Genomic DNA, 8278 nt, shown 5'->3' with positions numbered 1-8278 from the left:
GCCAGCAGGCAATTTTATTTTTGGGTCATTCCAGCATGGCGATGTTACCGTGAAATTGGTGACCTGCTGAAATTGGTCATATGATATAACACATATAACGTCAGTGTCCATTCCATACGTAAATCATTGCTGTTTGTTTATTAGCACTTATAGCAGTCTAACCTAGCGGTATTTAGGCCATGAGTCAAAGACAAGATGATCACAAATTTTGGTGTCAGGTCACCAATTTCACCGTAACACTGCACACACACACACACACACACACACACACACACACACACACACACGCTACACCACGCTACAAGGCTGATGTAAATACATAATTTCATTGATCTGCAGTGGTGGTTCAAGTTCAACAATCAACGACTCATATTTTCTCCTCTAAACGTAACATAAGGTCACTTGAATTTAAACAAAAATAATAACGATAGCAAAAATCGCACCGGAGCACACTCGTGCGATATTTCCGAACGCATCCTAAAGTTACACTTTAACTGAAAAGTTAGTTTGACATTTAAACCGACCAATCAACGAGCAAGCGACAGCCGACAGCCCAGCAGTCAACCAATCAATGACGGACGAGGGGCGGGCCGCGCCGCCGCGGGGACGAGCACACGTCATATAAAAGGCCGAGTCGCACGGTTTCAACCTCAGATGCATTGAATCCTAAACAGAGACAGTCGCATCTACCAACCCGCTTAACAGCATCATTACCAGTTACCACTACCTGCTCAACAGCCACAGAGACATCACTTGCCTACCACCATTACACACAGTTACAGTGAGGATACATCGACAACAACGAACGGAATCAGTGTTTATTGTTGCTTTTCCTGTTACAGTGAGTTTTTTTCCCCGAATTACTCGTACGTTGGGTTTGGGAACGGTTAAGGGCCGGGAACGGTCTGTTACCGTTGCCGCCTGTCGGTATCGTTTCGTCTGTAGTTGTGTTTTGTGTTTTTCAAATAACGTTTGTTAGCATTTGGGCTGTATCGTCGTTGCGTCGATAACGTCTGTCGTTTTGGTCTGTAGTTTTGTTTTTCAAATACGGTTGTAAGCATTTGGGCTGTCGGTATCGGATTCGTCAACGTCTGTAGTGTTTTTCAAATACGTTTGTAATCCTAATCATTTGGGCTGTATCGTGTTGCGTCGAAAACTGTAGTTTTGTTTTTCAAATACGTTTGTAATCATTTGGGCTGTCGGTATCGTCGTTGCCTCGATAACGTTTTGTTTTTTGCACCGTCAGGTTCCCGTCTTAATTATTACCGTTGTACTGGGTTTAAAACTTAAGTTAGTTAGGCGGCCTACATTTAAAAGTTAACTCAAATTGCTACACCACTTGTAGCATAAATAATACTCATTGTTAGATCTGTTCTCTTTTTCTTTTACATTTCTCTTTCACAGGTGTACAGCTCTCTCTCTCAGTACTCTCTCTGTCTCAGTACTCTCTCTCCACAGGCACAGCAGCACCTCTCTCTCTCTCTCCCCCCCCAGGCACAGCAGCCTCTCTCTCTCTCTCTCTCCACAGAATGGAGCAGTATCGCATCAGGTTGATCAACGAGCCGGCTGTCTCTGGACGTGCAGGTAAGTTGAGGGCTCGTTTCAGAAGGCAGGTAGACGTCCGCGTGGACAACCTGGTGAATCGTGCCCTGACAGCTGACGACTTGGCCACCATCACAGAGTGTGTCCCTGAACTGTACCGCCAGTTCGACGAGGTAAGTGACGTTTCCTCACTAGTAGTAGTTGAGAAGCAGCTTCTCAGACCTCCGAAGGATGTCACACCCGTTGTTGAGGAGAGACCCTGTGCATGCTACTTTGACCAGCGTACTAATGAGTGGAGGCCGGTGCTTCCTTGGTATGACCGTCGTAGAAAGCAGTGGAGACCAGCTTTTATCCGTAAAGTCACCCGGTGTCTCTGTAAGCGCTATGTCCCCAGTACTAAGACGTGGGTGCTAGTCCGCCCTCCCACGCCACCAAAAGCCGTGGTGACTACCCAGAGCAACGTTCTCTTCCAGGAGTTCTCTGGTTCCCTGGTGACTCCGTCCCACCCTGACACACTAACGCCCCCCTTCAGGTGTTGGAACGCCCGCTGTGGCAGCCATTATGACCTCGTGGAGGTGAACGGTCAGCAGCTGGCCAGAGTCATCTCTGGCGTCTCCGCCACATGGGAGTTGGGTGGAAGGCCAGTCCAAAGGCAGTGGAGAGTGACTGTCTATAGGTCAGACGGACAGATGCAGCTGTCTGTGTTCTGTAGCTTCCCTGAAACTGTAAGGAGGCGTATAGTCTTTAGTGACGGGGTAGAAGTGACTGAAGAGGGGGGGTTGAAGAGGAAGACCGATGTCGATGATATTGGTAGCATCGACAGAGGCCCTCCTCGAAGCAAGACGGGTCTAAGACTGTAACTCAGACAGACCTGGGGTGCGCTGGTCATTGTAGCAGCTGCATGCACAGGGTCTTTCCTTTCCTACGGGGGTGCATCAAGTTGATCAAGGAGCCGTCTATCTCTGGACATGCAGCTAAGTTGAGGGCCAGACATTTTTATTTCATACCTTACACTTATAGAATTGTGTGGATTAATACGGAATGCTTTTAGTAGTACTTCATGAGAGGATCGACCAGGTAAGTGACCTTTCCTAGACGACAAGCAGCTCTTGAGGACCTCTGGTACAGGTTGGTTTGGTGCCTTTTCAGCAGGAAGTGGATCTTGTAGGCATTCCATGTTCCTCCACGTGCTAGGCCTCACAGAGAAACTTGACACTGTCTTAAAAAAACTAAAATAAAACCCCCTCTCTCTCCACAGAGCAGCAGAATGGAGCAGTATTGCATCAACAAAAAAAGTAATGTCTGTATGTTTGCCTGTCTGTTTGTCCACAGGTTTCTACTGACTGAGTCGTCACCAGTCAGTTGGCCTCGCGTCTGGTGGGCTGGCTTGAGGTGCCCTTCAACCCTGTGATGATCACTGGCCTTTGGCGTCTTGCGGAGCCAGGCTCTAGGTTGCGTCTTGCGCCTGAGCGTTTAGAAACGTCTGTCTATGGGGCGTCTGGGTGTGGTAAGAGGTAAAGTACTCGCCCACCACTGCAGAATTAACTGCGGTGCCTCCAACTTGGCCTGGCGCTCCATCAAACACAATTGGCCGTGTTTACGGGTGGGAACTTAATCTGGTGATGGATCAAGTGACCGTCCCTTTTGCTGCACTGCAGAAGCTACTTGCAAGTGTGTATGGGAGGATGCACACAGTAGTTTATACCTCCCCAGCTGTGGGGGTGGTGCTGCCAGCAACAGGGACTCAAGGACACTTGGGGCAATTGGGAATTGGCAATGACTAAATTGGGTTCTCCTCCCATGGATTGACGCCTTGACGTGGCGGAGGAGCTTATGTATTTCTTACCCAGAGAGCAGGTCATGGCAGTTACATGCCGGACTGTCAGTTCGAACGGTAAGGGATCAACTAAGGACAATCCATAGCTAGAACAAACCTGTGTTACAGAAATCACTACAAGGGTATCCGAGACACCACCGTGGAGCATGCTAGGAGGTGTGGTGGCGGTGGGAGATCTCTACAACACACTGAGCAGGGACCCCAGGTAAATCACCCACCCACACACACTGCCTTTCTCAAGTAGTTTCATATCTTTTTCTCTATCCTTCCAGTGCACTGTTAACCCATTAAAACCCGTCAAAGAGTAATTTTAGATTATTGCATTGGATATCAGCAGATGTACAAGCTCATATCTGCTATTTGTGAACATTTTTGAAAAATCTTGATTTGTGGTCTGCGGCCAAATGCATTTCAATTTGAGAACTACTGATTTAGAAGGGATTTGTAGAATCGGGCTCGGGCAATATTGGGTTAATGAAAAGAGACGGCCACACTAAATTAGTTCAATTAAAAATGTCAGTGTAGATTGAGAACTGATCAATAAAGGTCGTATAAGGCATGACAATGGTGAAATGTATTGAGCCAGTATATGAACCACAACCTCTGTGCACGTTTTCCCGATTTTCCAAAAATAGCAGATCTACAAGCTCGTAGCGTGGTACTCGGTGCTGCGCTATGAGCTTGTAGATCTGCTATTTTTCAACGGCCTTGGGTTGCGCTATGGCTATGTTAAGTTTGAACTTCATGTGAGGTGGTGCAACTGGCTCTTAAACTTCTGAGAGAATTAGAGTGTATTTGACGGCTTCTACTGTCTGCAGATCTTTGGTCCAGTGATGCAGATTCTGAAGTTCAAGACATTGGAGGAGGATGTGGAGAGACTGCCTGGCAGCTGCTCTTCACCAAAGACATGGACGACTCACTACATCTCTAAAGCTCTTGGTGCTGGAACCATCTGGTAAAACACACTATTACTTCTGTAGGCTGCATTGAACAACCGGGATGCAATTAACAACTTTCAACCTGGCATCCCTAGTTTGGAGTTGGACATGTCATTATACTGTAGGTGACATTTTTCCAAAAATGGCAGATTTACAGGCTCACAACGGGGTGATGTGTTAAGTTTATAGATCTTTGCTAATTGTCGGTGGGACAAAATTATGTAAGGACAAAGTATGTAAGTGTTTAATAGACAAAATGCAAAAAAAACAATATAACAGACTCCTGTTCATATTTACTGAATAGAGGGTGTAATAAGATCCAGGGGTCCAGGGGATGCAAATGGCCTGCCCTGCATACTGCAGGTCATTTAGACTCACTAAATTCCGACAGGACGCAATTGTGCACCCTCCGGGGGTCCTGGGATGCAGTACTGTACTCTAATGTCATTGAAGTATTTGACTCATAAAATGTCCCTGGGACGCATCTAAAAGACCACCCCTGGGTCCCGGGACCCATTACATTGAAAACCTATTTACATCACTGATCTGCTATTTTTGAAAAATCGTGAAATGTGGCACAAATCTTTGAATAAATTCTTTCAGAGCGAACATTCTTTACTCAAATCTTTGCTTCTGGGGGGTCCCTGGAACAACATATTTTCAGATGGGGGTGGGGAGCCAATTACATATATTTTTGGATGACCTTGACATGAAACATTTCTGAAAAACCCATGTTTTTATGTCAGTCGTTTCTGTCAGGATTTAGAAGGTAGGCTCGTCCTCAGGTCTAAATGGGTTAAAATGCAGTAATAAAAACCAAAGTAGACAGGATTATTTTACTGTATATTGGTTTGCTTCTCTTGTTGGAAAGTATAAATTGTACTTGAAGCAAGGAGAACATTCAGATGTTATATGTTGCATAAGGTTATTTCATTGTCTCCTCTATAGTGGTAACGGCCTGCAATCATGTAGTCTGCAACATTGTAAAGTGATGACTGCCTTATATTTATGTTTAAGTACCGTACACAATAAGCTCATAGCAGTCAAAATAGCAGAGGCTTTAGGCTTTATTAGAATGGCCCCTCATGTAAAAACAATAGTCCTGTATTTTTGCTATCATGGCTATTGAGAACCAGTTATTCAGCAACGGGTGTACAAAGGCTCTTGTCGTCTTGAATTCATGTACTTGATAGACACAACTATGTGCTTGTTTATTAAAATACTTCTATTGTAACAAAGTTTTGCTTGTACGGTATGTATAGAATCGTAGGGTTACTAAAATGTATCGTTATGTTTAATCCAGGCCTTATTGCTGACCTTTCCATATCCTGTTTTGTCTGTCAGGTGACAGAAGAAGAACGTCTGAACAACATCCTTGAACTGTCCTCAACCCAGGAAGCCGCTGAGAGCAGAAACGGACTGCTGATACTGTTTGTGTGTTTAGTGTTTCTTTCTGGATGTCCCTGTATGAATGCATTATTCACAAGGACTCACTGACTCAAGTTTGTGTCCTAAACCGGCTGTATCTCTTAAACGGGGAACCCTGTAACCAGGTTGGCATAACCTACAGTACTTGTTAGTTATACAGTTTCACTTGACTGTACATTGTACGGGTGCCTTTGAAATGTCCGTCTACAGTTGAAAGTCAGATATTCTGCTCCTTTAAATCAACAGTAGCCGTTTCAGTTTTTTTTTTGTCAAATGTATAGCTTTGGGAGATTGTGGAATAGTTGTCTGGCTATGAGAGACTACTGTATCCCCAACAGCACTTACCAGAGTTATGCTATTTTTGTACGTTGGCCTGTGAACTTTGAGATTATTGAAAATGTCTTTCAGACGTACTGAGTATTTTACTTCTACTCCACAGCCACTACATCTCACAGGCAAATTGTAACTGCTATAATTTGTTTTGTATTTAATTTCAGTTATTGCTCATATGCTTATTCAATGCATGTCAAAGTTGGGCCGGCAGTGCCGTTGTTTTGGCTAATGCGGAACCCTTTATATGGACGTCTGGTGTCAGGTAGATGGGTAGACATAGGTGCACACCTGTCACTTGACAAATGTTTATGTATTTTCAAATTTTTCTTTCATTTATAATGTGCTGTATTATATTTATGCCATGTATAAGCATTTGTGTTTGTTACCAGTTCAACGTTGGTTTCAATAAATCCAGCAGTATGCAGAACAACTGACTCATTTTTGGACAAGAGCTGAGGGAGTGATACAAATGATGATCTTAATTATTTGAAAACTTTAGTTATAGTTACTTTGTAGATTTTGTTTATTAGCTCTGATCAGATCTTCAATCTCACTTCAGCTATTTTCAAATTGCCAAAGTGAGCTTGTAGCTCTGACAGTTTTTTTTTAAAACCTGTGAAATGGGACCTGCATAATGAGTACTTTTTTACTTTTGGTACTTGGAAGTATATTTTGATGACTGGACTCTTACACAGAGTATTTCTACAATCTGGTTGGTACTTTTACTTGGTAGTAAAAACATGTGAGCACTTTTTCCAGCACTATAATATTATGTAGGAGCAGGAGGCATCTTTCATGATACAGAATGTGGGGGAACAGTAATTTCTCACAGACACTTGCCCTGACCAGAGCTAGCTGGGGGTGCAATGGAGACCTTCGGTTTCCCAGGTTTCTTTACCCATTCACCATTTTGATCATTCCACATGCGGCACATTGGTCAGTGTCAATTCTATTCAACCCTATACTGTAGTTGACTTGTTTCTCAAACCATTTAATGATAAGTCCATAGACTTGGCTGCCACATGACGTAATAACGAAAGCCAGATGTCAGAGGGAATAGCACCCCTCAAAAACTAGGGTGCCAAAATAATTCTAATCATGGTGGATCAACATGGGAACAGTGTGGCTCCAATGTGCATCTGAGACTTCATGTCGCCAGCCACTGATGGTGTCATCTATATGGACCATATCTCTGCTCTCAGGAGGAAACTCCAAAATGTTCATTTTTCAGGAAATGTTAATTATACATTTTTCAGGAAATTAAGAACCTTCATTTTGAAAACGAAGCAATACTGCCTCATCAAAGTTGGTGTGACTTTATATATTGTCAATGACCTCCATGAGGGGGAGAGGTGGTGGAGTTAGTTGCTTTAGCAGACATTTTGAGGGTTCAATGGAGTTGTCCAAAGCACTTTTTACTATCCATTGGTTCAATATATTTTCAACATGGTTTTTGGTGTAAGAATGCAGAGAACGCAGAGACAAGGTAAGAATGTAGTTCATCAGTTTGGAGTCACCCTGAATGAGATGTACAATAGAACCAGATCCAGAAATCCAAGGATCCAGTAAAATGTCAAGTGTGAAGGTTATTATGGTAGTTAAAGCTGTAAAGGAGAAGGTTTCCAGATCCAAGAACAACAGATCATACCGGGCATGATTCATACCCTACATAGTGTTTGAAGTTCACATTGACAAAGGCATGAGTATTCACTATTCTCCAGCTCTTTAGTAGGCCTAAACTAAACTAAAACAGAAATGATGTCCAACTCTGCTTGGGACTAGTGATACATGTAATATGCATGTATAGGCTAATAATACATTGTATGCATCTAAGACTACAACAGAACATCGGTGAGTTAGTTTCACCCACAGAAGATAGAGCTGCAAAAATGCAGGTCAAGTTTCAACTCCAAAAACCCAGAAGTATGAACTGAAGACTGGTTTCATGCTGCAGTAACTGCACATGTCCAGTAGGTGGCAACAATGTTCTATTTAAAGAGAAGGTATGGGGAATGGGGATTGTGTTGTTTTTAGTTGATGTAGCAAGCATATACTTGGGGTCATATTTCATGTTTCGTTTCATGCCCACATCATCTGCAAACATATTCTATTTCTATGTTCTCACTAGAGCAGTGGTTTTCAACCAGTGGTCCAGGGACCACTTGAGGAGATAAAAAGTGTTTTCTCTTCTCTTCATAGC

The sequence above is a fragment of the Protomyctophum parallelum genome (assembly GCF_964188405.1).
Source record: "Protomyctophum parallelum genome assembly, chromosome: 6".
NCBI classification, from domain to species: Eukaryota; Metazoa; Chordata; class Actinopteri; order Myctophiformes; family Myctophidae; genus Protomyctophum; species Protomyctophum parallelum.
Note: the sequence above shows the minus strand (reverse complement) of the source record.